This window comes from Pezoporus flaviventris, unplaced genomic scaffold, assembly GCF_033815535.1.
Source record: "Pezoporus flaviventris isolate CSIRO_AGI_PZ_B2104156 unplaced genomic scaffold, CSIRO_AGI_Pfla_v1 ptg000020l, whole genome shotgun sequence".
Taxonomy (NCBI): Eukaryota; Metazoa; Chordata; class Aves; order Psittaciformes; family Psittacidae; genus Pezoporus; species Pezoporus flaviventris.
The window spans coordinates 4,798,557-4,825,684 of NW_026892568.1; the positions used below are offsets into that span (position 1 = coordinate 4,798,557).

At 42.2% G+C, this 27,128-nt stretch overlaps 1 long non-coding RNA gene across 4 annotated transcripts in view; it reads right to left on the minus strand.

Moving 5' to 3' along the window:
- The window catches only part of LOC133270333 (uncharacterized), a 195,832-nt gene extending 176,611 nt beyond the window's left edge, over window positions 1-19,221 (minus strand). For 3 of the 4 annotated variants that reach the window (XR_009743746.1, XR_009743745.1, XR_009743744.1), the window contains exon 1: window positions 19,082-19,221. This is a non-coding gene — a long non-coding RNA (uncharacterized LOC133270333). Of the gene's footprint in view, window positions 1-6,270; window positions 6,775-19,081 lie in introns of those variants that run through there. The other variant, XR_009743747.1, reaches the window with a different exon arrangement.
- Window positions 19,222-27,128: the final 7,907 nt, after the last annotated feature.

Here is a 27,128-nt window from a genome sequence, read left to right on the forward strand (position 1 = left end):
GGGCAGGGAAAACAAAATGTGACTGCTGATTTGAAACCCTGTTTATGGCTACATTTATTGCCATTCTTATTGTAATGTCTAAGCTTGCTCTACTGCATGAGCCTCGGGCCTCTCTTCCCATCAACTCTGAATAGGGAATTTATTACGGAAATAAGTATGGCTTTGGCCCAAAGAAACTACACACAGAACGCTGCTAACTGCGAGCGGCCCTACATACACAACGCTCACAGTATAGCCCTTTAAAAAGGCCCCCAACAGAGCTAATAAGCAACCACCTTAGCTATTTAAAACGACTTGAAAATACATTTCTTCTTTACAAAGCTGCAGATGATTTTCAAATCACTGATGTCAATGTCAAAACAAACCCGACAGTCCAGATGTCTGTTTTGTTGGTGTCAACAGGTCCCTGCTCATTCTGTGTGGCTGGTAGAACACTTACTAATGGGAGATCAAGTGGATTTCAAGTCCACAGGATCAGAAAGAAAAACAGGAATAAATGATGCTGCATGTCCAGGGACCAGGCTTCCTTCCAAGCCAGTGGCAGATGAAGCAGCCTGGCTTTAGTATCTAAAAGGGTCAGGGATAAAATGGGCCCTGGGCAGCTGGATAGGAATCCCGGTGCAGGTGATGTTTTTAACCTCTGCCATAAGCTTCCAACAGAGTGAAGTAGGAGATGATAGAAATAAGTATGTAACAAGCCACTGTGCCTTGATGGCTCAAGATGGATTTGACACTGCCAGGACAGCCATATCAGCCTGAAATCGTGCCAGCTTAATTAGAGAGCACAAGCCACATTACATGCAGTGTCGAAAAGGCAATAAAATAGAGATGGGCTATACACATGTGCTCTTGGTAGCAGCTACGGTGAAAGATACAGAGCGCTCTGTGTTCTGTTTGAAATCTGAGCTTTTCCCTTCACCTTGCTTGGTTACTATGTGGATCCCACAAAATTGAAAGGATTTAATACAATACCTTATTCCTGTAATTTCTTTTAATCAAATCAATGAAACATAAGACTAGTTCTCTAATAAGTAATCTTTTCATAGGTGAAACGTTCCAACCAAGACAACGTTATTTCTTTCAAGACCTTCATGTCTGCTATGTCTTGACTCCTATTCTACAGGGCTAAACTTGAGACATCCATAAAATCAGATGGAGATGCTGGCACTATCACTGCTCATATTTAGGTTTCACAGAGTTCACAGGGGTTTTATGGGATTAAAAATAAAAATCAATATTTAGAACTGACACTTACTTGGGCTGCTGATGTTTATGGTCCATTACTCATTTACTGTTGGATTCAAATATTCCCCAAGGTCCATAGGTTCCTCTTTGTCATCCCATCTGCTCATCCTACTTCTTGAGTTCTGGTTTCTCCCTCTAACTCTCTTCATTACACTCCTGCCTTACTGCAAGGTCACCTCTGCCTCCCTACTCCATTAGACGATCTTTTTGGCCACTCTCCTAATACACCTGGACCAGAACATCCAACTGATGCATCTAGGACAGGAAAGCAGCTAGCTAGAACAAGCACTGCCAGTTTCTGGCAGCAGAGAGGAAAGGTTAAAATCAGCTAAAGATAAAAACCCACATGGGGAATAAAAAAGCCAGCAAGCACATCAATTGAATCTTTTTTCCAGTTATTGATCAAAACATGCATATATTTAGCCTACCAATATCACAAGCTCTGCACAGAACCAGAAAGTGTCATTCTTTCCAATTTCAGTCTGACTTGAGTTTAAACTTGTGTAAGCTAATCACCCCAGATATAACAATGCTATGACAGCAGTTCAAGGAGAGGAGTTAGAAAGCCTGTGTGGTGTTCCACCACAGCACAAAGTGAAGTTCAGCTGTTTGAAGTACTCCTTTTTCAGCGTCAGCTAATATGTACACTCTGTCATGGCCTCACTATCCTACTAGCTTACAGGCAAAAGCAGGCTAGACGTCTTACTAGGCGCTTTGTATTTTAATAGTGCCATAGGTAACTTGGACCGTTCTCCAAATTCACCCAGTAAACCCCAGTACCTTAGAAGGTTCCAATAACCTGTGCTACTAAATACTCAAGCGTTATATCAGAACACCCTGGGATCCCTATACCTAGAAGGTAATCTGGTACCCAAGTTACTTTCTCATACCATTATCTTCCCTCAAGACAAATAGAGGGAAGTACTGCCTGTTGTCCCCGTGCTCCTTGTGCTTTTGCAACCATTCTTCTAGTAGGTGACACGGAGTGACCACCGATTCAGTTCATCCCCATTTCAGAGGGCACAAGCACAAGAATCTCCTACTGAGAGAAGGACGAAGTCCAGTCTCTAAAGGCAACAAGCCCATAGGCAGGCACAGCACCATCCAAACAGGTAAGCACAAGCCCAGGCAACCAAGAGGCTCTGTACATGCATGAAGTCTGATGGCTGCAAGCAGGATTTCCAGTCAAGCTAACCAGAAACGCTGCCTCTGCTTCAGAGGATAGAGTTCTCTGGAATGTATCCTTCAATTCAGTGTGGTCTGCAGCCACATGAAGTGATGCCTGACCTTCGCAGATTAAGAGAAGCAGGCTCAGATGGAGAGAGAGGTGTTTTAATGCAGTGATCACACTGTGTGCGCTCGCCACTCAAATCCCTACAGAAGCAGCTAACACTAAGTGTTGTTTCTGTAATAGTTTCATCAGAATCAGCACACAGCACCACAGCCGACTTTGATAACACTTCCATATCCATTCACACAGCAAGAAAAATGGAGAGGAAGGAGAGGAGCTATTTTGCAGGATGTGAAAATGGAGCCTGTAGCAGTGACGTACCCAAGAACTTGTTATTTTCTCTGTAGAGATATTTCACGTCATGCCTCTGACCCGTGAAAGGAGTTTAACAGGGAACATTCCAAACTGATTTTTACAGTGATTTTTTTTCCCCCCTCAGGACTGGAGCATGAAAGTAACCATGCAATTTTTGCAGCTTCTGGTAAAAGAAGCTGAAATAAAAAGGCCACTATTAAACAGCTTTATAGCAGCTACACTATGCTGGAATCGTCATATATATATATTAATATAATACTGCTGCCTTCCACTTGCCTCAGTCCTAAAGTGATGAGGATAAACTGGGAAGTTAACCCAGGAACTGCCTGAATCAGGGAACAGTGTGTTTACACATTGCACCATGGGTTTTAATGAAGAGATATCATCTAAGCAAGCACATGCCCATTTCACATCTACTGTGCACAGTACCTTCCTCTACCTGCTATACCTTCTATATTTTATAGGTATCTCTGCAGTTCAAGGAGCACAGTGCTCATTTATGTGATGCATCCTGCAGAAAAGGGCATCAGTTGGAAATTTGCTCTGTGATTGCCATCTTGTGGCCGCAGAAACCTGTCCTCCTCAGTGTTTACTGCTCCAAAACAAATATATCTTGGAAAGTTAGATTATTAAAGGTGAATACATTACATAAAAGGTGGATAAACTAACCTTTGTGCTATTGCTTGAGCTGTAAGGGAGAAGTTCAGGCTTTGGCTGCCAAAAAGACAGGTTGGCTTCCTAGTGACCAAACACCCCACATCCCTGTGCACCTAAATATTGGTAAGAAAGGATTAAGGTGAGCTGCTGCCAAGGATCCGCTCCAGAGCTTCAGCACATGTGCAGCAGGGGAAGGAGCCAACTCTGCTTTCCCAAGGATATGGGAACCACCTCTGGCTGTTATCATTAATGATACCACTGAAGTCAGCATTTGACAGTATGAAATACAGCTGAGGTCACATAGCAAGTCACTACAAGAAATTAACTCAGCAATTTTGACAATAAAAACCTTTATTTCATCCCACCTGGGAAAACACACATCTATTAAGTGGCATTTAGCATCTGTTGATTGAAGAAATACTAAATGCTCACCATGCTTGATGAACATACACACTGTGTTTAAAAACCACATCTCTTCAAGTCTATACATTCAGAATATATTGGCTAGGATTCGCACACTGCTGCACAGCATAACCACTATATATATATATATTATTAAAATTACCACCCACAGAATGTCTTGCTATGAGTTCAGTGCGTTTCATACAGTGAGACACCACAAATCTGAAACCAAGTGAGACTTCTCGGCTATGGTTATAAAATTTATCATGCAAAACATCATTTTATCCATGCCACCAACCAAGTATTTTGATCCCTGCTCTCAAACTCATTGTGGAGTTTAGCATGAAATACGAATACATTGCAGTTCTGACAACCACAAAACCCAGAGGCAGAAGCTTGGAAGGATTCCCAGCTAGAACTGCGAGCGAGAGAAATCGGCCAAACTCTTTAATGCTCATTAAAGGGACAAAAGTAATTTAGTCTTAAATTTCACTAACAGGTTGCAATGGAAAGGAAGCCTGAAGGCTTCCAGAGAAGAGATGAAAGGTTAAACAAGCAAACAACAAAACCCCCATAAGCCCAACAACAACTTCTCCCTTAGAGGCTGCTCTCTAGATTGGACACCGCTCTTGATACCAAGGTTTGCTGATCCCTTTCATGGTGTTTTGGTCTTTTCCTAAAGCACCTGCAAGAGATTTTTACTTTCAGAACTTCTATTTCAATAGGTGCTGGCAAATGCTACACAGACAGAATCGTTTAGAAAACAGCAATGAAACAACTCACTCCTATCCTAGAGACTCAATACATGGAAAGGACCACATGCAGATAATCAATGAGAGTTATCTTTCTTTGTTAGCTCTCCTAAGATCTGTTCTACTGCAGTGCTTGTGTCCTCTAGAGCTCCTCTAGTTTTATCCAGCTATGACAGTTCTTGTAACAAATTACACCATCTACATGTCTTACCCCATCTGTGTCCATGTACCACTTTGCCTATAGCAAAATACCACCACTCTTCCCCATTTCATCCTCATCCTGGGATCTTTTCACAGTCAGTCTCTTTTAGACTGCCCTTTTCCCAAGAAATGACTGGAGAAACAGAAACATCTTTCAATGGTACCGAACTCATTCAGCCAGGGAATGGCCTTTGCAATCTCACAGCACAGATCAATACCGAAGTGCTTCCAGAAAGGAAAAAAACCTCATTATTCCATCCAAGGCTCTCACACAAAGAACAGACTCATTGGCTTAATTATCTGGTGGGGAGGCAGGTTATTTGTTTAATAAAAAAATAACTAATATTAGGTAGAGCTTGTTCTCTTGAGATCAGCACCAATCCACCAAGCGCAAACCAGGAGGGCATTAGCTCGTCAGGCTCACGCTCCTTTACTTGCATCATGGCCAGGAGGGAGCAATATTCACAGTTAAGCCTACTGCAAATTCCAAATAGAGTAAGGACTCTACACACACAAAGACTTTCCTCCTCACTTCAGAACTGCCCCATTGCCTCCCAGCTTCCCCTTCCTGAACAATCCTGCTCTCACTGCTAGGATGAGCAGAGTACACGGAGCCCTCAGGTTCCCTCCTCCTTTTCTCAACATACATCTGAAGAACAATTGATAAGAAGCTCACAAAAGAGAAAGACAAAGCTTCTGCTGAGAGTTTTTTCCCCCATCTTCTTCTAAAGCTCCTGTGTAACTGCTGAGAACCTCTAGTTCGGTCTGCAATACAAGCTGTATTGCAGTACAAGCAGGTATTCATCTTCCTTATGATGCTCGTAGCTTCAACACCCAGCCAAACCCACCCAATTAGTGCATCTCCTTCCTACAGCAAAAAAACTTCCAGATCAGACTGAATTTGTTTGCAGACAAAAGGCAGCACAACATTAGGTGTGAATTTGGCTCATTGTGAAAAAGGAACTTCAACTGTAAAAGAAAATAACAAAGCTTTGCAGTACATTAGAGAAAAGTGAGGAAAAGCTGCATTAAGAAAAGCAAGTAGTAACAGATGTAATAATAAACCCCACTCAATTCTACACCAGATCTGACTACAGCTGTGCCTCAAATACAGCAGCAAAAGGCAAGGGGAGCCTGGGGCTGTCCCCAAGCTCTAGCTCCCTGCACCCATCCAGCCCCCAGCTCTGCACACAGCCAGCAGCCATTACCTGTGCTGCAGGAACAATGTGGGGTGCTGCTTTAATCTTTAAAGCTTTCTTTAAAGTGGTCTAAACCAAAGCACTTCTCACAGTAGTCAGAGCTCAGATCCACTGGCCAAGAGAATGAAGTTAAAAGGGGGCTATGGACAATCCCTCGTCTTTACAGAGCAGGCTCTTTCCTCCAGCCTTGGAGCCTCCTCCCCTCAGCTGCTCTAACCCTCCAGATAAAACCCCTTTCAGCTCTCTGAGAGCACAAGCAGCACCGTACCCATTACAGCATCACCTGTCCCCAGAGTCCTCTCCTCCCCAGGGATCAGGCTGCTCCTTCTACTCTCTGGCACAACCCAGGGAAGGCAAAGAATCTTCCCTGCTGCTGCCCAGTCACTCCCTTCCTAAAGGAAACCTCACACAAATTGCAAAGCAAACAAAGCAGGTACCTTCCATCAAAGCCCTATTCAGAAAGGTCCCCCCAGGTTCAAGGAAACCAAGGGCTCCAAGTTGAAGGTTATAACTAAAATGTAAACCCAAGGTTTGAAGGCTGCAGACAGTTGGAATCGGAGCAAACCCCATCCTCCAGCACCTTATCTGCTTTGTCCCCAAGGAACAGGTATCTTGCAATTATATCTCAGTCTTTAAGCAATAGAGCATCAAGGGGCCAGAAACAGAGCAATGCAGCAGCAACAGACTGGTGAATCTCCAGCCCCACTCACAATAGAGACAATAGAACATCGGGGGGATTTACCCCATATAAGCAATGAACACACAACAATTGAAGCAAGATAACGCTAAGGTTTCCCTCTGTGGAACTGCACAAATCATAGGCTGTTGTTCTCAAGGACTTTCAAAATACAATAATAAGGCCTCTATCTAAGACAAAACCTAAGACAGGATTAGCAATGTCCGGTACACATGGCATGTTCCAAATTGAATGTGAGCAGCAGGAACAGTAAAAGAAACCCTGAACACAAACATAACTTTTCTTTTAGTTTCAAGAGGCCCAGAAACACCAGAAATGAACTTTTCATGTAGATTTCCCATTCCACGTGAGGCCTCAGAGGCTAGAAAGAGGTTAGTGGGGTACATTCTGTGTATTATTTCCTTGGAAGTTTTATTCCCCTCTCACAGCAGCTGAGCACATGGTTTCAGCAGTTACTGGGATCTGGAACAAAGGCTATTCACAAACACCTCCTCATCCTTCCTCTGCTCCAGAGTGGGATTCTTCCCACAGGAGACTGTCCTTCAGGGACTTCTCCGACACAAGTCCTTCCCTTGGGCTGCAGTCCTTCAGGCACAGACTGCTCCAGTGTCGGTCCCTGCAGGGTCACAAGGCCTGCCAGGGTTTTTCCCCCCCCTTCCTTCTTAACTACATTATCCCAGAGGGACTACAACTGCCATCAACAGGCTCAGCCTTGGCCAGAGGCAGGTCCATCAGACATGGGGGAAGCTTCTAACAACATCTCACAGAAGCCACCCCTGTAACCCTCTGCTACCAAACCCTTGAAACACAAGCCCAGCACAAGACCTGATCATTTATGTTTGATTCCAGCAAACACATGTAAACCCTCCCTGTAAAAATTTACATGAATTTTCACAGAAGACGCACAGAAAATTGTTCTGTAGGTGCCTTCAATAGCATCCCTGGAGCCAAACTTATCAGCTGACCGAAGCGACTAGCCCTAGTGCAGTGACACAGATGAAGGAAGACAGCTCGACTGGGGCTGACTGAGATAAAGACACTTGTGCTACACAATCCTGCAGCTAAGGTAGATGAAGTGAACTGCCCTCTGCAACCATCACGATCTCTGTCAAACGCAGAAGAAGTCTAGGCAGCTGTCTTGGACTAGACACCTAAAGCTAGGTCACATTAATCTCAGTTGAAGTGCTTTGGTACCATTTAACATCTTCAGGGGGAGAGGGAGAAGCACCAATTTCCTTTTAATTTGGTTTGAAGGGGAAAGCAAACCAAACATCTTTCCTAATGAACTCCAAGTATTGTCTCAGTGTTTATTGTTGCTACTAGTAATGCATCCCATCAAAGCACTTACTCTAATTGGCTTTTTGTGGGTGTGCCAGTTTGTTTCTGCAGGTCTTTGACACATCAACATAAAACATGAACTGCAGTGCTTGAGAGCCAGGTTGTTGTAGATGACCAAAGTAACCAAGAGTCTTCTTGAAATGACTTAAATGGCTTTTTTTTTCTGATGTCAGCATCCATAATACCGCTTGAGAACATTCTCTTTGCTCAGCCTTTTAACTGCCACAACTTCATATTAGCTCAAATTCGGTGTAGGGTGGAAGTCTACACAGAGTTTAGTTAGCTAGGTAAATTAGAACTACTTTGTCATGACTATATTAAATCTCAAAGGACTGGGCTGCTGCTGGTTGCATTTGCACAGCCCAGCAGTAATTAAAACTTGTTTCCTCTTGGATGCAAGCTGCTTTATAAAGAATAAATGCCAATCTTAGAATATGAATTAACACAGCTAAGGCTTATGTATTCCTAGAGATGTGGCCAACCTATTGATGTCTAATGTGGTCAATGTAAAGCATCACATGTCCTTTCTACAAGGGTTAAAAATTCAGAATACAGACAGCATGACACAGCAGGCAAAATGAGAGAGTGAGCAGAGCAATCACAAATGCCAGCAGAAATGAGAAATAAAAAGGAAATTAGAAAGAAATGCAAGGAAAAGGTTTAACTGCCTCTATTCAGGGTCAGTTTACGGTCTGATCCTCTCGTTTACATGGTCTGATGGATCTGTGTTCGGGGGCACAGTGTTGCTTTTATATCACATCCGACAATGCCTCAAACACAATTTGCTGTTAGATTATCAACATGCAAAGGAGTCTGGGCAGATTTCACAGTACGAAATCACTTCTGGTAGGGTCAATATTGTCTCAAATGCTCTGAGCAGCCATAAAACCGTCATTAGTTGTTCCACAAAAAAAGACTTTCCCAAAATTTCTCTAAAAGGGTATAATAGCTTCCTTTTGTCTGAGGGGAAAAATACAAACAGCAAAACACAAACCCCAAAGCCACAAACCACATAATGGGGATGGGAAAGTGGTTGGGTTTGGGGTTTTTTTCTCCTCTTTTTATATGATGTAGCATCCTGATTCCAAACAGAAGATTTTCAGTGGAAAGTAAATGTTTGTCTAAAATTCATTAAGATGAACAAGAACAGACAAGTGCCATCATGTGGTACCAAGGTGTGTAAAACTCATTTATTTTCTTGAAACGCAGAGCATTTTCAAATACAAACACATCCATATGGTAGAAAAATCCAACAATTATAAATCTGTAAATACATCCCAGAAATCCTTTGAATTAAGGATGTCATAAACTTTAGGAATATCAGCCCACAGTTAATTGAGGGTGACCCTTTTGAAATGATGTTACATTAATGATAAAGTGAAACATGACTGAAAACTTTTGATGCATCCATTCCTTAATGGAAAATACTCATAGTTCAAGAACATTACATATATTAGGAATGGAAAATGGAACTGATAATTGGAAGGAATAAACCCAAGTATCTGGGGACACATTTAGAAGCAGTAGCCCATGCTCAAACAGAAACAGTGCTTCACTGCACAGCCATGCAGTACTGAAGAAGTAATTATAACTGAAGAGCACCACATGTCTGCTCCCGGATGGGAGATGTGTCAAAATCACCTCACTAGAAATGAATGCAACAAGCAGAGTTATGGGGTCAAGTTGGCTCTTTGCAGGATTAAGATGTGTCTCACTAGGAAAAAGCAGCTTCCATCAGTGCTATCCACACACTAACAAGTAGTTTTATGTACTTACTAAACTCTTGAAGTCTACCAAAATTAGAATTCCCTTGTTTAATGACCAGGCAGGTCTTAACAGTTGACCAGCACCCTCAGTTCCTTACATCATATTTCTTAAGGAAAAAAAACTTCAAGGGAAGAATAAGAATGTCTGTCACTAACATCAACCATCTTGGCCCTGTTGATGTTCACCTTCAGCAAACTCCTTTAGTTCAGCCAAGCACATGTACTGCAGGAGACTGCAATACCACAGCAACGGGAAGTTCCATTCATTTTCTCCCAGGTGTCCCCTCTGCACCACAGTCAAGCAGCATCACCAGTGCAGGAGCTACAGACACATCCACAGCCATCCAAAGGTCTTGATTTGAGAAATGCATCAAACTGAGAAGAAACACATCATTTTTCCTGCGGCATTAGAGATGGATGCTAAATACAGGCTCTGAGTACTCACTTCAATGTTAGCAAGAAACCAGGAGTGCTGCCTGCAGGCTAAACCAGCAATGAACCTCCAGTTGCTTTTGTAGGCAACGTGTGACATTTTCAAGGAAGATTACTCCATATAAACAGGAGAAACTGGGATTTACAGTTCCTTGGTCTACTTTTGCCTCTCACAATTACTTTAAACAAGCCTCCTCAATTTCCCCCTCTGCTTCAGTTTGGCACACCCAAAAATGCCGAATGCAAAGCGTTACAGAAACGTACCATCCTCCCAATCCATCACTGACTTCAGAATATTTTGTCAGGAAGTGCAACTTGGTTTTCCTGCAGATCTTTATCCAAACAGACAATAATCCAGAAACTCTGCTGAGCAGGTACCTCTCTATAGACTAGAAAGCCTTAGTTATGCACACAACTGACTGAGCAATTCAAACTTTGAAGAGATTTTAAATGGGAAAATAGAGTATCAAATAAAAATAAAGATAAAGCAAACACTTCAGATTTATTCTTTTAGGGGTTTTTTTCCTCCACTACTCCAGATTAGGCTTTGCATTCCTGTTGGAACCCTTCCTGTGACAGGAAGCCATGGAGTAATTATTTCCTTTATAAACTCACCAAGCTTTATCTTAAATCCAGTTGAGACTTTTTCTTTCCACAACTCTAACAGGCATTTGTCTATAAAGAGTGACATGCATAAATACTTCTTTCTTTACACCATCACTCCTCGTCCATTTGGGCACCGTGTTCCCTTTCCTTTATTTCCTCTTCTCAGAGTATTTCACGATAGAATTCCCTGGACTAGTCCATCTAGCACTCATGATGCCAAAGGTCCCCTGCAATCCATTATGTAATTAGTCCCTCAGGTTTCATTTCCTTGCCCTAATTCCTAATGTTAACACATAAATATTGCTGGGTAATCACTCTCCCCTGACCTTAGCCAGAACCTAGCCAGGTTATGCACTGTATTCTTTCTATATAGCCTAATGATTTATTCTTTTTAATGGTTCAAACACCCACTCTTCACTCTGTACTCTATTACCACCCACACTATAACAATACTTAAGGCAGCACTACTGGTACAGCCAAACAAATTACATTCACAGTACCCTTTCTGGAAGTGCCTATCGATGCTAGCTTGGAATGGCACTATGCTACTCTCCTTGAAAAGGAGGAGAACTGCTCAACGGCAGTCAAAGATGAGAACATCTCTTTCATTAGTCAATGACCATCCCATTAAGACACAATACTGCAAGGCCCCTTCAAGGCAGCAAGGTACTGCACACAGTGAGCACAAAACACAAATAGGTATACGAAGCAGAAGCGTGCAACAGTAACAAATACATAATGCCTGATCAAACAACTTTCCAGACAGATTACATTAGGAGCAACTAATTTTAACTGCAAGAAACAACCAGTGCTATTTGAAGGCATTAGAATATCGCTCACCTGCTTATTTCAAAACTAAGGTGCTGATGTGAAGATTTTCCAGTGGCAGTTTTGCAGTGGTGAAGACTGAGAAAACAAACCACAAGCAAACAGCTCCCACTAATGAAAGATGCTGCTATTTCAGAACAAGCCTCATGGAGAAAAAGTAGACTGAAGACACAGCAGCTCTCTGCCCAGTGTTAGAAGACACTTGTAGCACTAAAATTAATGGCATTATTTAGTTGTTTTACTAACCTGTATTTACACTGGTTCTGAAAACACCAGTGTTTTCCCAGGTGTGCTGCCCTTTTCAGAGGCTTTATCATTATTAGCTTGTTACACCCCAGTGATTCAAAGCCCTAACTTTCTGCTCCTGTCATATTTACTATTTTATAATCTTTAAAAGAAAAAGGAAAGAAAGTCTACAGAAGCCTATAAAATATTATTTACTCAAGAGGTGAATGGTTTCTTTCAAGCAGCCACTACCCATCTTCCATACAAATGGGAATGGCAGTGTGTAAGAAACCTTCCCACAATTCTTCTGGAAAAGGCAGCATTTCTGTGAACAATAACTACCTCCAATGTCACTTTTTATGGGAATAAGGAAAAACTTCTATTACCTTTTTTCTTTCCCTAAGAAGATAGGGGAGCGCATGTGCCAGTGGCTACACCGTGCATCAGTACAAGAATACGGTACAGCACTGAAGCCCGTACACTTGATTTCAGACTTAACTAACTATGACATGAAACAGCAAATAAACCCAACATATTACATGGAGCGGAAAAACATTGAAAGACTGATATTCCAATCTCACAGGTAATGTGCCAACGCATCAGAAAGAGGAAAGATCACAGGGAATCTTTTCCCATCCATACAAATATCTACTCAGCACCAACAGCAAAAAAAAAAACCCAGCAAACAAGTTGCCATCTAGACAGCATTTTCCTGCAAGGTTTAGCCCCCAGTGCAGGGGGTATAGGCAGTATCTGTTGGACACACCACCAATAAACTTCACAGGCAAGTTACTCCTGCGATACACACCATCCCTACTACTCTGTGCTGCAAGGTGCCATGAGCTGAGGAACACCAGGCACCAGCCTGGGGTTACTATTTCCTATCTTTACACAAGTCTGGGGGACACACAAGCTGTGGACCCATGACACTGACAATATTTCCACGGCCAGATGCCCCATCACTCTTCTGAACTCAGTCAAGACCAAGACTACTTTGGATACTGGAAGTACGAAGCTGAGCCCTGAGTGCACAGATGTTCACCCCATTATTCATCAATACTCATTATTTTTTATTCAAGCTCTTCACACAGGCTGGGTAAAACCAATTCCTATTTACCTGTGATCTCTGTGTCCTGCCAGCCACTGCAAAACAAAGTTTAACCCCAAACTCCCACACGACAGATTTGTTTTTTAATGCAAGTTAATGTTATCAGGTTAACAGGGCAAGGTAAAGCACTCCGTTTCTCTAAATTTAACCTTTACTATGTGTGCAAAAGGAGCACCCAAAGAGGTGCTCTACCAAGAGGCAGAAATACACACAGGTGAGAGGAAATGCAGTGCAATTAGTGAAAACATTTGCTCCTTGTACAGTTATGTGGATTGACAAAGTGAGACCAGTTTCATGATTTGCTCCTTTGGAGTCATTAAGCTTTCTCCCCAGCAGGTACCACACTGAGCTTTACTGGATTTAACAACCACACTCCAGAAGAGCTCTCTTCTTTAATACACTGATACGTTACCATTTTTTCCTCACCAAGCATATTCATGATCCAATAAGAACACCAGTCTATTCAAATTCTTAACACAGAGAAGCCACTGGTTGAGCTAAGCTAGAGATGTAAGCTCTAGGAAGTCTTGATCTCAATGATAAATATCAATCAAGATATGATATAGGTTTGAAGAGGTGAATCACTGATCCACCACACTGCACACCAGTTGCTCACCGAGTGCTCAGTGCTAGTTTTATATTACACATTGAAATACCAGCAAGACTTCGAGGTTTTAACCATCCTAGCAAAAAGCACAAGCTAAACCAAGATAAAGATGAACCAAACACAAGGAAGAGCCACAGCACAGGCAGCCCTTTTTGACTCCAGCATAGACAAAGACTGGCCATGTTTCAGAGGGGAAAGCTGGAACTCAGGGGCACAAAGAGCTTCTTGAGGAGAGAAAAGCTGCCACCCACCAGCCATGTGCAGGTCCCTTCAACAGAGCTTGAGACCTGCATTTGTAACTGCACAACACAGCCACAGACAGTAAGTCCTATCAGAACAGTATTGCTCTATTAGTAATAGATCACAAGTTAAACACTTGCCAGATCTGAGGATTTAGATGAGGAACATGGAGTTATTTTATCTAAACAATTTCTTTATTCAACAAATGAAGTTACCCGAGTTCTGAACACTTGGAATCACGTGCTTACGGTTTTATCTTTACGAAGTGAAAAAGATGATTGTGACAGGCTAAAGTAGGTTTACTTTCCTGGTGTTCTTCAGAAAGGATATCTCGCATGATTGATCAGAGTTTTGTTCAATTCTCAAAGCAATTTACTAGAACTGAGAACAGAACGTTTGGTAGAGCAAGTTGTTCAGTCCTGGATGATTACTTCTTATTCCAAAACAATTACAATAAAGCGAAAATGTGTTATGTTCCTGTAAAATTATGACTCTTTCCAAATAGCAGCAGAGAAACACATGGGTACAAAATCACACCAACAGAACCCACTAAAGAAAACAGACTAAGTCCGTATTATGCCAAGAAATACTTAATTAAAACTCATTGAGTTCTTTATTTTTAGTGTTTTTTTAAAGAGCTATATAAAATAGGATATATGCCCTATGGTAATAGGAAATGTGCTCCCCCCCACCTTCTGTGCTATTAGCTCCAGGTATATGCAGGCTTGAAGCAGCTGGTGCTATGCTGACCCATGATACAAGCAGTGCAAGGGTACTGCTGAACTATGACTCCGGTAGACTATCCCATTGAAGAAAATGAGAAGCCATTGCTTTCCACTGCACTTGTTCCACTGACCCAGGACATCTCCCCAGCTCTGGAAACAGGGACTTCTCAATTGCAAAGCTCTGGGTTGTGTTCCTCATACCACTGCAAGCAGGGGAAGGAAAACAGCCTCAATTTTCAGAGGTTTCTGCAGCTGTAAATGGAGCCTATCTGCAAAATTAAGATTTCATCAGCTTCTGTCTGAGGAAGGAAAGCGAACGATAAATTCATTTCAGTCTCCGATAAGGTTATTGCATGAAATGAAATACAATAAAAATCATTAAGCAGTCTGAGATGATGTGAAGAGACACAGAGAGGTTTGAACTCGACGTTTTCATTCAGCCACTCAAATAGTCAGCAGAGTTTTAATCGTGACAAAAATGGCTTAGTAAGTGTTCAAAAGTAACCTAACAGAACACCATAAATACATGAAGTCACATAACCAACACACCAACACTTAAATCCTGTTCTGCATTACAGGTGCTTGATACAACTCCTGAGCCCCCCATTTCCCTAACACTCTTGTCTGGAGAATCTTTATCTACATAGAAAACATAGGGAAAGTGTGACTTGAAAAAATACAGTCTGTGATGATTACGGATTTATAAGAATCAAGGAGAACTAGAGATTTACCTTTGTATGAGCCTGTCATTGAATCCTACAGATGGATTCCAACACTCCTGCGTATTTGCTAACACCAGGTTCCTTCAGAGGAAGGTGTTCATGCATGGCAGCAGGATTACAAACAAGCTTGTGGAGGGATACATTGAATTTGCCCCTTTTCACTGAGTTCCGCTCAACAATCTCTTCAACAGAGCTTGCAGCCATCACCCATACCTGTGCCTTCACCCCATCAGAACACTCACCTGCAAGTGACTGAACTTGCAGCGTTTCAGCCCACGGGGCAGTGGCTGCTCTCAAGGCTTTCTAAAGGTACCGAATGTTTGCAAAAATCACGTTACTGAAAGACAAATTCCTCAACCTCCAGAGCACACAGGCGTAAATGACAGCAAAGCACAAGAGAAAGTACACCAAAGTACAAGAAAGACAGAAAAGGAGCAAACTCTGAGGATAAATGGGTACTGTAACATCTGTGTTCCTCTCACATTTACATCTCTGGGCAAAGACTGCCAGCAAGGCAGCTAATTAGTGCTAAATCTGGTGAGCATCTTTCGGATGATGAGTATACCTGTCTGCTAAAGTACAAAATGAGCTGTATTTTGCAGACTGGGATGAGCAGCCATTAGGTGGTGATTATTTTCCATCTTCCAACTACAAACTATCTCCAGGATCTAAAAATACTTGGAGTCCTTACTTTACCTCTTGAACTAGCTCTAACCTACCTGCCCTTCCTCAGCACGTCCAGTCCAGCAATGAACACAAGGCTTTGCAAGTCAGGAGATGCTGCAGACCAGTACTTGTAGAAGAATTCAGCTTTACAAGGGTTTTCTTTCTCAACCAGGCATATCTATATCTAAACTAATGAGGTGTCATTGAAGTGCTGCTAGTTGAATATTAAAGTAAAACACCTGCTTTCACTGCCCATTTGTACCGAGGAGCACATTGTAATGTCAGGTTATTGTAGTTTGTATGCTAGCCATGTACAAAACCAATTACTTTCAAATGAAGCTGACATCATTTGCCCTCCTGTACTGGAGCTGTTCATCAGATGTCTTACCTCTGCCATGTATCACTTGATTCTCTCCGAATTAATCTGCTAGGTCATGGAACCCACTCATTTTAAATTTCTGAGAGGACTGTTACATCTTTCTAACCCTCTTCCACACTCTTCAAATGACTTCAGAGCCTCACTCACGGCTAAAGAGCAGAATAGATTCATTTACCACCTCGGAATGGAAAACAAGCTGAAGAAACTGGATTTGCTTTAGCAAAAATATAACCTTGCAAACCTTTTTAGGGCAAACATCATTTTGCTTTGTGTTTGCTTACTGCCTACAGCAAAAGGAGCCTGCTCTATGGCTGGACTTGCAGATGCCATCTCAATACACAGTGAAAATAGACAGGCTTTAATTGGGAGAAGTTGGGAATGGATTTGTGTGTGCGTGCATACAAACAAGATGAGCCCCAGGTAAAACAGAAGGCAGAACAAAGGAGAAAAGGAAGAAATCCAGTCCCTTGAACACCCTCCTTCTCGAGCTGCGCCAAGCGGTCATGCTGAGGTCTCCCACGCATGACCCAGACGTACATCACTCCTGCTCTCCCTCAGTGTCCCCATTAAGCACCTGAATTCTGCTTGAACACTGGAACACCTGGGGACAGCCCTAGTACAGATACCCAGGCCTGGGACTACTTCTAGGATTTAAAAACATTCCCACTTCGATGTCATCACTAAAACAGCTGCAAAGAGACACTACAGCCCTGTGTTTAGGGGGAGAGACTGTTCAGGCTTTTTCCCCTTACCAGCAGCAGTGCATGAGGTTATTAAAGACTTACCTCAACCTCCAGTCCCTGGTTACAATTAACATCCTGAGCTGTGGGAGCTTTTCAAAAGCTATAAATTTTACTTAAGGTGCAGCGACTCAGTCTTTGCCTTTATCCCACTTGGGCTCGTTATATTAAAAAGTGAGGTTGGAAAGAAAAGACGCAGTGGGAAAAAAATAGAGCTTCTCATGATGAAAAGGAGTTCACCCTGAAAATGAGCTTTCTCCAGCAGGAATGGCAGAGCCAGCACCCATTGGTAGGGCTGCCAGAGCAGGGAAACCCAACCCCACAGGGAGCTATGGACCAGGATAGCACACACGACCATAACCAAGCACAGTGGTGAGGACGGTATGTCTAAGGAGGGCCCCATCCAACCTCACCACCCCACATTGATCAGATATACTGCATCATGGCAGAAATTCTGGCACATGATCTAATAACTACTTCTTTCCCCTCTCGTTTAACCCATGTTTTCATTCAGTTGGGGAAAGATTGACCAGAATAAGAATCCTGCCTGAGCAGAGAAAGAGGGAGGAAAAGGAAGGAAACAAATCCCCCACACCAGAGCTGTTTTTACATACTATTGGGCATGGAGAACATATGAAAGATTTAAATTTGGATTTGAACTTTGAAGAACATCCTGTTTCCCTGTGTAGCAGAGTTCAGCCAAGGGAATGCTCATCCACACCAACTACCCTGCATGTGGCTCTTCTGAGTAAAAGGCTCTTTTTATAAGAGCTTGCGTTGCTCCCCCCTTTGCCTTTCCAAGACATTTACACATGAAAACATGAAGCTTCTTTGCAGAGCTTGTACAACTTTTTTTTTCCTGACAAAATAAGAGGCTTTTTTTCATGCTTACAAATCACCTATTGCTCTTTTGGCTTTAGAGAGACTATATTAGCAAAACCACTGCCAAACAGGTTACCAGGTATTGGTGACAAATCTGTTCGTTGCCTTTGTAAGGCACAACCCCAGAACAGCCCACTCCCTCCCAGGACTGGCAAGCAGCATTAGGCAACTTTGTCAGTATAATTCATGGAGACCCATCTAAGAAAGTTAAGAATCACTACACAGCAAAACCTTGCAGTGATTTTACACACACCAACAGCAACTGAATGGCTTTAAAAAACAGAGCACAAAAAACCTGTGGAAAGGAAGCACAAGGGATGCGCCTCTGCCCCAACATGAACTGCTGCAGCACTGCTCTCCTCCATCCCATTGGAAGATCCTTGCTGATTTTCAATGGCGCGTGGTTAAGCACACTGCAGACCAAGCTACAGGTCCTTCAGGATAACTGGCTGCATGTGGAGGCACCACACTGATAAATGTCCTCAAAGCAGGACTAAACAGGATACCGATTTTCAGGGGCTGATTGAAGATAACATTAAACACTGAGGACCCATGCATGCCCTAATCACAACAATATAGGAACATACTTTTGTTTGTTCTTTTGTTACTTTTGTGAGTGCAGACTAACAATGAACAAACATATTTCAGCAGATGATACTGTGGAAAGTTAATCAGGCAGAGGGGAGGTGTTAAAGGAGCACAGCAGCTGCTCCCTCCTCTGTAAACTGGCAATCCACAGCATCCTAGTGAATCAAAGCCAACAGCCAAGAGCAAAGAATTAGGGAAAAGACCACAGAACAGGTAAGCAGTCTCCTGTTCTATCAGTAATTCCTTTCAGTTTACAATCCCACAGCTTTCCTGCTGTAAATCTGTGAATGCAAACTGATTTCCCATGCAAGGGATCCTGCCTCAATCCATCCCTGAGCAGAAAGCTTATGTAATGATAGTAGTAATACTGTACTACAGATAACTCACCACATTTAGATTAAGTGATTTATCCCTACGGCTTTCAAGAAAAGCCTTTAAATTCCCTCAGGGAACACACTGCTCCAGAACTCACTTATTATCCAAATAATGAAACTACAAGACCCAGAGAAGCAACTTATCAGAGCTGCTACCTGGAGTTTCAGCTCTAAACTGCACCAAAACTGTTCACTAGCATTACATAGCAGGCAAACCAGGTCTAGGATCAGAATCCAGAAAAGCATTATATCATAGAAAAACTCTTACCTGCCTCTCCAAACTCAGCCACACCGTGGCCCAAAGTAGCTTTGTCCATGCAGAAAGCTCCACTCTGAGCCTGCTCACACAGAGCTTCCTGCTGCAAAGCTGCCCCATCACACCCCTCTCAACACAGGTTTGTCCACTTAACCTGATAACACATTAACATTAACGAGGGCAACCTGTCCTCCTTGCTCCCCCCAGACCCTTTTGTGTAGATATTTCCAGAACACCTTGGGTGGTTACAGTTGTTAGCACAAGAGGTTTTACTCAGTATGGTGAAAAATATGCTATTGTACTAAAAACGTTATTAAAAATGGAGAGATATGTACCTGTTCCTTCTGAATTCTGTGGGAACAAGACCCAGGCTCATGACCCTGAAAGGTTTTCCCTTGTTTTGAAAGGGATTGCTGAATCTATGCTTCATCTGCAAAGATTGGGGTGAATAATTAGTATTAAGTAGGTCTGAAGTGTTTAACCCAGAGACTGTGCCACCCAGTGAGAGCTGGAGGAGAAGGAATGGACCCAGGGACCTCTGTAACAACACACGATGCCAGGTTTCTCCTTCTGCCTCCAGCCAGAGCAAAGGTGTTCAGCATCTCAAAAATCAGGGGCTACAGGTGTTCATGTAATTATTTGATGGAAACTAGATATACACCTCCGAGTTCTTTAAAGTGATCTTGCTTCTGCTACAACACACGTATACTCCAGCCATCAATGGTGCTTATAAACGCTATGATACCACTTTATGCAGGGACTAGCATTTGACATTTATGAAGTCTTCAGTAATTTTACTTAATAAAGTTAATGAAGTATACATTAGTAGCTGAAGTATATCAATCTCCTCACTTTTACCACCACAATATCTACGTATATAAAATCATTACCATAAAATTTACTAAACTCACTTAATTTTTGTAAGTTTTCTTCCCTAACTCTTCTTACTACACTGATATCTGGTCACTTACATAGTAAAACCTACCTGTAAGTGATACCATCGTGTGCTTCCCAAGAGCATGTGCTCTGGCGCTGTCCTTGACAGCAAAGGTTCATTTGCTATCAAAATGCAGGAAAACTATAAGGGGAGAAAACTAATGAAGCAATGACATCCTCATCAGGACCATAATGTAACTGTGAAGAAGCCCCATTAAAAACACCGGCTAACTTTGCACAGAGTTATGAGTGTTAACAGCAATTATGTGCCTCATATTTTTACATTAAGAGCACTGGCTGAGCCAGAGACTTGCTGCAGTCTTTTTAATAGGGTCTTCTCTGAGTCTGCCTGAGAGCAAGGGAGATGCTCCCAAAGGGCTGATTGAAGGAAAGGCAGAAAAGCTCAGAAGAGAAAGAGCAACTTGTGAGTTTTAGGACTCCCTAAAACATTAGGCTACAGCAGCCGGAGGCCTCACTGGTTTTACAAAAGTAATAAGCTAGACCTATCCCTAGAACCACACCAGACCTGTAATTCCAGCTTTTTACCTATCAGTTATCTGCTAAAATGCTAAATTACTGGTTACCAGAGACACCTAGTGCCCAGAAACTTCCATCCTCTAAACAGGAGAAGAAAAATGAGGCTTTCCCCCTCCTTCAGCATCTTCCCCACATTGAGCTTCTGCCTTGAGATACAACACATCCATGGTCCTCATTACATAGAAAAGCATCCAAATAATGTCCTGTTGCATTCAACCAGGATAACAGAAGCTCTTACATAGCAAGAGCAAAGGCTGCTTCTACCTGCTGAGCCATGCAAGGAGCGCTTGGCCAGGCTGCCAGTGACCACGCAGCCACGGTCAGGCACAGAGGGCAGGGGTTCCGCTTCTTGCAGAGCTCTTCAGTAGAAACACATTAATTACTGCAGTTAAAAACGGATAAAATCACCCAGAACTGGGAAGTGGGGTGCCAGAGGCTTGACCTCTGCATTAATTTATTGAACGTGCTTTACCTTCGTTTGCTCTTGGTGATGTTTTGCATAAGCACACACACGGTTCTGACATAAAAACACGTCTGAAGATGTTGCATTTACTCTATAGAACTAAAATACCAAATCAGCCAAGCCCGCTTCAGAGATACATATCCTTTCAGGGCTCAAACACCCACTCATTTATTATTCTATTTGGACAACCTTACATGGGACTCAGATTTTCTCCCTCTGGGGGGAATCAGCATATGGCAGGAGCAGGAGTAAAGCACTAAAAGCATTCAAGTGAAGTTCTGTTCCCCTGTTTTAATTGCTTTGAGGTGAAGACATGATTTGCTGGAGGATATATTTAAACAAATCACTGAGCTACTGTGGCTATATTAATTCTGATAGGCCCAAAAATGCAGTTTCCAGAGTCATGTCAGCTTCTTTCTGGATAGAGGTAGGAGTACACTGAATGTACTGCACGATTCTGAGTGTCTCATAATGAGACATTTGTTTACTAAAGACACCCAGAGTTCAGATAAGCAAAATAGCATTAAGAAACTATTTCAGCAATAGATACAGCACTGACTGCACGGTTCTGAACACTGGTTCAATTTGTAATTCAAGCCATGTGCAGTGCACGGATGTAGCCTGCAGAAATCATCACAGATTAAGACTTCCATAGACTGTTTCTTCTGGATGTTTTGCTAAGTGCTGGGTAATCTTTCTGCTGTTAAGTATGTCATGGCCCCTTATTATCAGCCCTACTCCCTCCATCACTGGAATTCACTTTATTGACAAGAAACCAGACAGCCAATGTAAGAGTCTCTTTAGGTCTTTGTGTAAAAATTTACTTCTCAGAGATTGGAGAAATTTATTCCATCTCCTAAAGGCTTTATTTCAAGTCCCTCATAGTGAGTCAAGACAGATGGTCACAAAGCATTCAGGACCGAGGACAAAAGTCACAGTGGAAAAGCAGCTCTAGCGTTATTTTCTGCAGCAGTTTCAACTTTTTGTATCTTCACAGAAACGTGCCAAAGCTGACAGTTTTAGTCAGCAATACCAATACAAATGTCAGCTCCCACAGAACTAGTCTTCTTCACAACAATCTAAATACCGTATTCATCAGCAGAGTCACTTTTAAGTATCTGGGGAAGCAGAACAGAATGGAGAATGAATGAGACACCTTAAGCATCATTCAAGAACTACAGGCTAGTAACAAAGGAAACAGCAGGTGTGCATGCAAGGACTAAAGGAGGCATGGTCTTCAACAAGACAAGCTGATCTAGTGTTTGAAAGAAGTGAGAAGAGGAAGCTCAACTGAAATTCCCAGTTCTGACTCAGCATGGAGCTCATTCCACCTCTTTCCCCCCACCCATGAGATGAGCATGATTTCTTGCCTTAATAAAGCCCTTCTGGATCTTCAGACTGAAGGGGCTGCAGGTACCGATGATGACCATCAAAGAATACATGAACAGTTTCCCATAGCTTTGCCCTGCTGGACTTCAGGACACTGATTTATGGAGCGCCTTCATTATAAGACCATCAAGTGGACATTGTACCTGCTGCAAGTACAAATCGCTATGTTAAGCAAGATAGCAGTTCCTCTTCTGACCACAGTGATCTGCACCTTTGCTTAGTCTGCGTCTACCATGCCTTTTATGCAAACACTTGGAGGAATGTGAGAAACGGATTCGGCTTCACAGGGGATAAGTGTGAAGCAGCAGTGCTGCTTCAAAAGCTACAAGGAAGATACCTAATCCCCATCCTACAGCGGGAAAAGGTTCTGTTTGCAGTCCTGAATTTCAAAAGGCTTTCAAATCTCCACCAGCTGAGGCTTACCCCAAAGTCTGTCTGGGAAGTTTAACTATGTAAAGTTTAACACTTTTGATTTGCCCCTGTTTATTACTGAATTCTTCAGTATCTTTGGAGTAAGGCATTTGCTACCAGGGCTGATGTCACGTCATTTAAACCAAGAATAGGAGTCACAAAAGACTTTTCCACTCAACTGGAAACCACAGTCAGGCTTGGCCTCTTCCATAACTGAAACCTGCAGACTTGAGGGATCCCAAGCACAGCCTCTATTCATTTTCCACAACTGTGCTAGAAAAGTCATTACTTCCAGTTTTATAATGGCTCAAGACAAAAGTAAGGACAGGAAATCAGCATTGCTCAGAAAAACAATGTTCTTTTTTTCAAGAAAAAAAACTTGACTTGCAGATTTGCTCAATTTTGGCCAAGTACCTGTTCACAGAACTCAATCTTTGACAGCAATTAATGGGAACACATCACTTTATTCTATAGCTTCATCTTAATACATATACACAGTTGAAACACTGCAGCCCAAAGTGCTTTGAGAACTGACAGCCCACGAGTTCCTCCATAGTTATTATCAGCAGCTTGGGGGCCTAACTCTGCTAGGTGAATTGATGCAGATGGAAGACTAGTTTGTGTCAACGTAAGTATTTTTACATGCATTAAAGGCTGTTACACACAAAATTAGCTTACACAAATTGGTCTCTTACTCACAAATCCCTTGTCATTTTCCTATTATACGTACACTGCATTGGGATTTGCGGACAGAAGTTACTCAGTCTTCATAAAAAGGATGTTTTCAAAGATCTTAAACTGAAATTCAACTCCCCCAGTTCCTAACCATGTAAATCTGCTAAAAAAATCTTGCTAAGCTTAATTGCTTAAGTCAATCTCAATTCAGCAGAAACTGACTGAAAATACCATAGAATATATACTAAACTCACTATACACAGATCCCTGATCTTCTGACAAGGCAGAATAGCAGCAATGGGTAGCAGTTATAAGTAAGGGCTCTTGCATTGTGCTTCCAAACTCCCCTCTGCTCCAACTCTTCCATCTGTTTAAACATAATAAAACACTCAATACTGCACACACAAAATGGAAGTCTCGTATGGCAGGCAACCTTATGTGCGAAATACAGCACTGAGCAGACTGAGATCTCAGGCGTTTTACAATCTCTATTATGAAAACCAAATCATATTGCAGCCATTTCCAAGTGTCTGATCAGCTTCTGAGATCTCAAAATACCTTAATAAAACGTGCAACTTCCAGAGTTTTAACCACTGGAAGAAATTACACAAGATGTAGACTGCCTCAAAGCATCCCAAAATGGGTTAGATCATACTGCCAACTCCCTGGGACACGTAGGACAAAACCATCCAAGCACCACAGAACTGTCTGTTCCAGAAAAAACAATCATTGTTCCATAGTTTCAACATAAGAAACCTAAATAATGACAGTAATGCGTCATTAAGAGCCCAGCACATCTCTACTGCTGGTTATCCAAAGGGAAATGCAGCATAAATACAGCAGAATGCAACGCAAGAGGAAGTGACGGTGTGGTGAGCTGGATAGCAGCTAAACTCCTGGAAGCACGAGACAGCGGTAACAGCTTTTACCCTGTACAGACTTATTTCAGACGCCCTCTAAAAAGCTTTGCATCCTCCTCTTAGGTCTTAGAATTACAGCAAAAAAAAGGGATTTAGAGGATCACCAGAGGCCTTCAAGAAACATCCTTAGGCAAGAAACCAACTTGTTTTCAGGGTGCGCTACGACTGCCGCATCCACCAGATGGGTTCAGCACCACATCCAAAGAAGAGAATCCCGTTTGCTGTCCGATCAGCAAACCCTACGCAGTTGAAACAGTTCTGCATGGAAGAGACTTACAGAACCAGAACTTCCTGGTAATTTAGAGAGCAGCAATCCCAGATATTGAATGAGACATGGGACACAAAAATCATTCAGGCCTTTAAGAATTTGCTAAACCCCCTGCACCGCAAACAGCCCTCAGACAGGAGCAGGGTCTAACAGACTCAAGGCAGACTCAGCAGCGAACCCAATAATCTTCTAAACCAGTGTTACTCTAAAATCTCATAATTCACTTTCTTTCTTGGAGGCTTCCTTTCCAAGCACTAACCAGACTAATTTTATTTAGCTTGCAAAATCGGACAAGATCACAGCCTGCAGGGGAAAGGCTGCCGTGATAAATATTTAATGGGCTACATCAATAAAATTCATTTTGCCAAGGAGAACGGAAGGAGAGGAAAAGCTGAGAAATAATTCATTAAAAGAACCTCGGCTTAGCAATGCCAGGGAAAAAGCCAGGCTAGAAAAAAAAGGAATTACATACAAAGAGATTTTATATAGGTCAGAAGCTTAAGTGCTCCTAACACAGGGCAAATTGACAAAGAGCAGAGTTCCTCAGAATGAAGTACAGTGATATGTATACTTAATAGTAATTCATCCTATTGAAAATTAATATTCCTGGATACCCTAGTAACAGTTTCAACTTCTTGCTGTTGGTGAGGTTGGATAATATGAATACCTTTTATCATCCAACCTAAGACCTGCTTAGTACATGAAAGTTACACTGCCTAAAATCCATTAAGAAACACAACAGGGACCTTGAAGTGTCTTTTACTTCTGAAGGCAACAGTCTCCCCTACTTTATATTGGATGGGGCCATAAGTGATGTCTTCCAGAAGACAAAAATGCAACAGCAAGAATTAAGGTATTTAGTACAAAGCTTAAACATTCTTGTTCTGCAGTGCTCCCCATACCTCAGTGCAGAGCTTTGTATCTGCAACATACAGCATAGAATCTGCAAGGAGAACTGTTTAATCCTTCTTTCCTGCCTGCCAATATTTGAAACCGTTTGCAGTGATACAAGGAGTATGCACCACCTCTTCCATTTAATCTCCTGCTCCATCCAATCCGGACCACTGACAACCAGAGGTCAGCACAATGGGTGAGGCAGAACACCAGAAACAGTTGTGTTTACATTAACTAAACAATCCCAGGAACACAATATTCCAAATTCCAATTCTGCATTTCCATTCCTACATCGCTTTGAGTCACTGGATTTGGGATTACTTTTTTATTGGATAAACTGCAGAAGCACATACTGTGCAAACAGCAGCAGAGTCTCAGGACAAGCGGATTACATGGTAATAAAATACTCCACAACTGCTTCAGTGAGATATGATAAGAGATAACACACTTTAAAACCTGCTGTGTCAGAAGACTTTGATTTAAAAGGATTTAAGAGTTTTGCGGGTGAAGTCACATTACTTAAACCTCCCGAATGGCGAAATACAAAGATTATTTTAAAAAGGCAAATTGCGTCAATAACCACAACCAAAACCTCACTCCTCAGCAGCGCTGGCACAGGACAAATGTTCAGCATCACGAAGCAGTCAAGTCTTCACGTAAGTGGTTAAAGGCTGCCCTCTAGTGAAGGCATAAAACGGTTTCAGCATCCTGGCTCTTGGATGTTACTGTCGAAAAAGCTCCCTCCTGAAGTGGACAGACATTAGTCACAACTTATTCTCGAAGCAGGATTTTCATTGTAGCAGATTACTTACCAACTTTTTGTTCATGTGTTAAAAATGTAAAAGAGGTAGCCACTTCAGGACCAAAGTGATCAGAAGCGTTGTATCTGGCAGCAGATGAAGACCCGGCAACATGAGCTGTAAAGCAATCCTTGCTAAGTGATCCTAATGGTATCAGAATTTCACAACCGATTTAAAAATCAAGCATGATGGATACTCAGGATGCTTTGCTTTCACAGAAAGAATGGGGTCTTCCTTAGGAATGAATTCCATGTTACATACCAGTTGTTTTTTGTGACTCTTAGGAGGCACAACTGAGGGTGGTATTGCTCCCATTTTGGTTTAGGCTGGCTTTAGGCTACAGTTGGCCCAGTAAGTTGAGCTGCACTACACCACCAGCATTACCAGGGCTTCATATTAATTTTCTCCTCCAGCCAGCAAGATACTTCTCCAACGCAGACTCAAATGAACACAGCTGATGAAAAAGCTCAAGCTGAATGCATGGAGCACAGGTTACAGTTTACACAGAAGTCATGTTTTCTGTTTCAGCACTGGAATACTTCATACGCTTATAATAACTGAAGACATTGAAGTATTTCTTTTAGACATTAAGCTTGAATACCAACCATTAAAATCTACTTGCTTACACAAAACATTGGAGAAAGTTGAAACAAC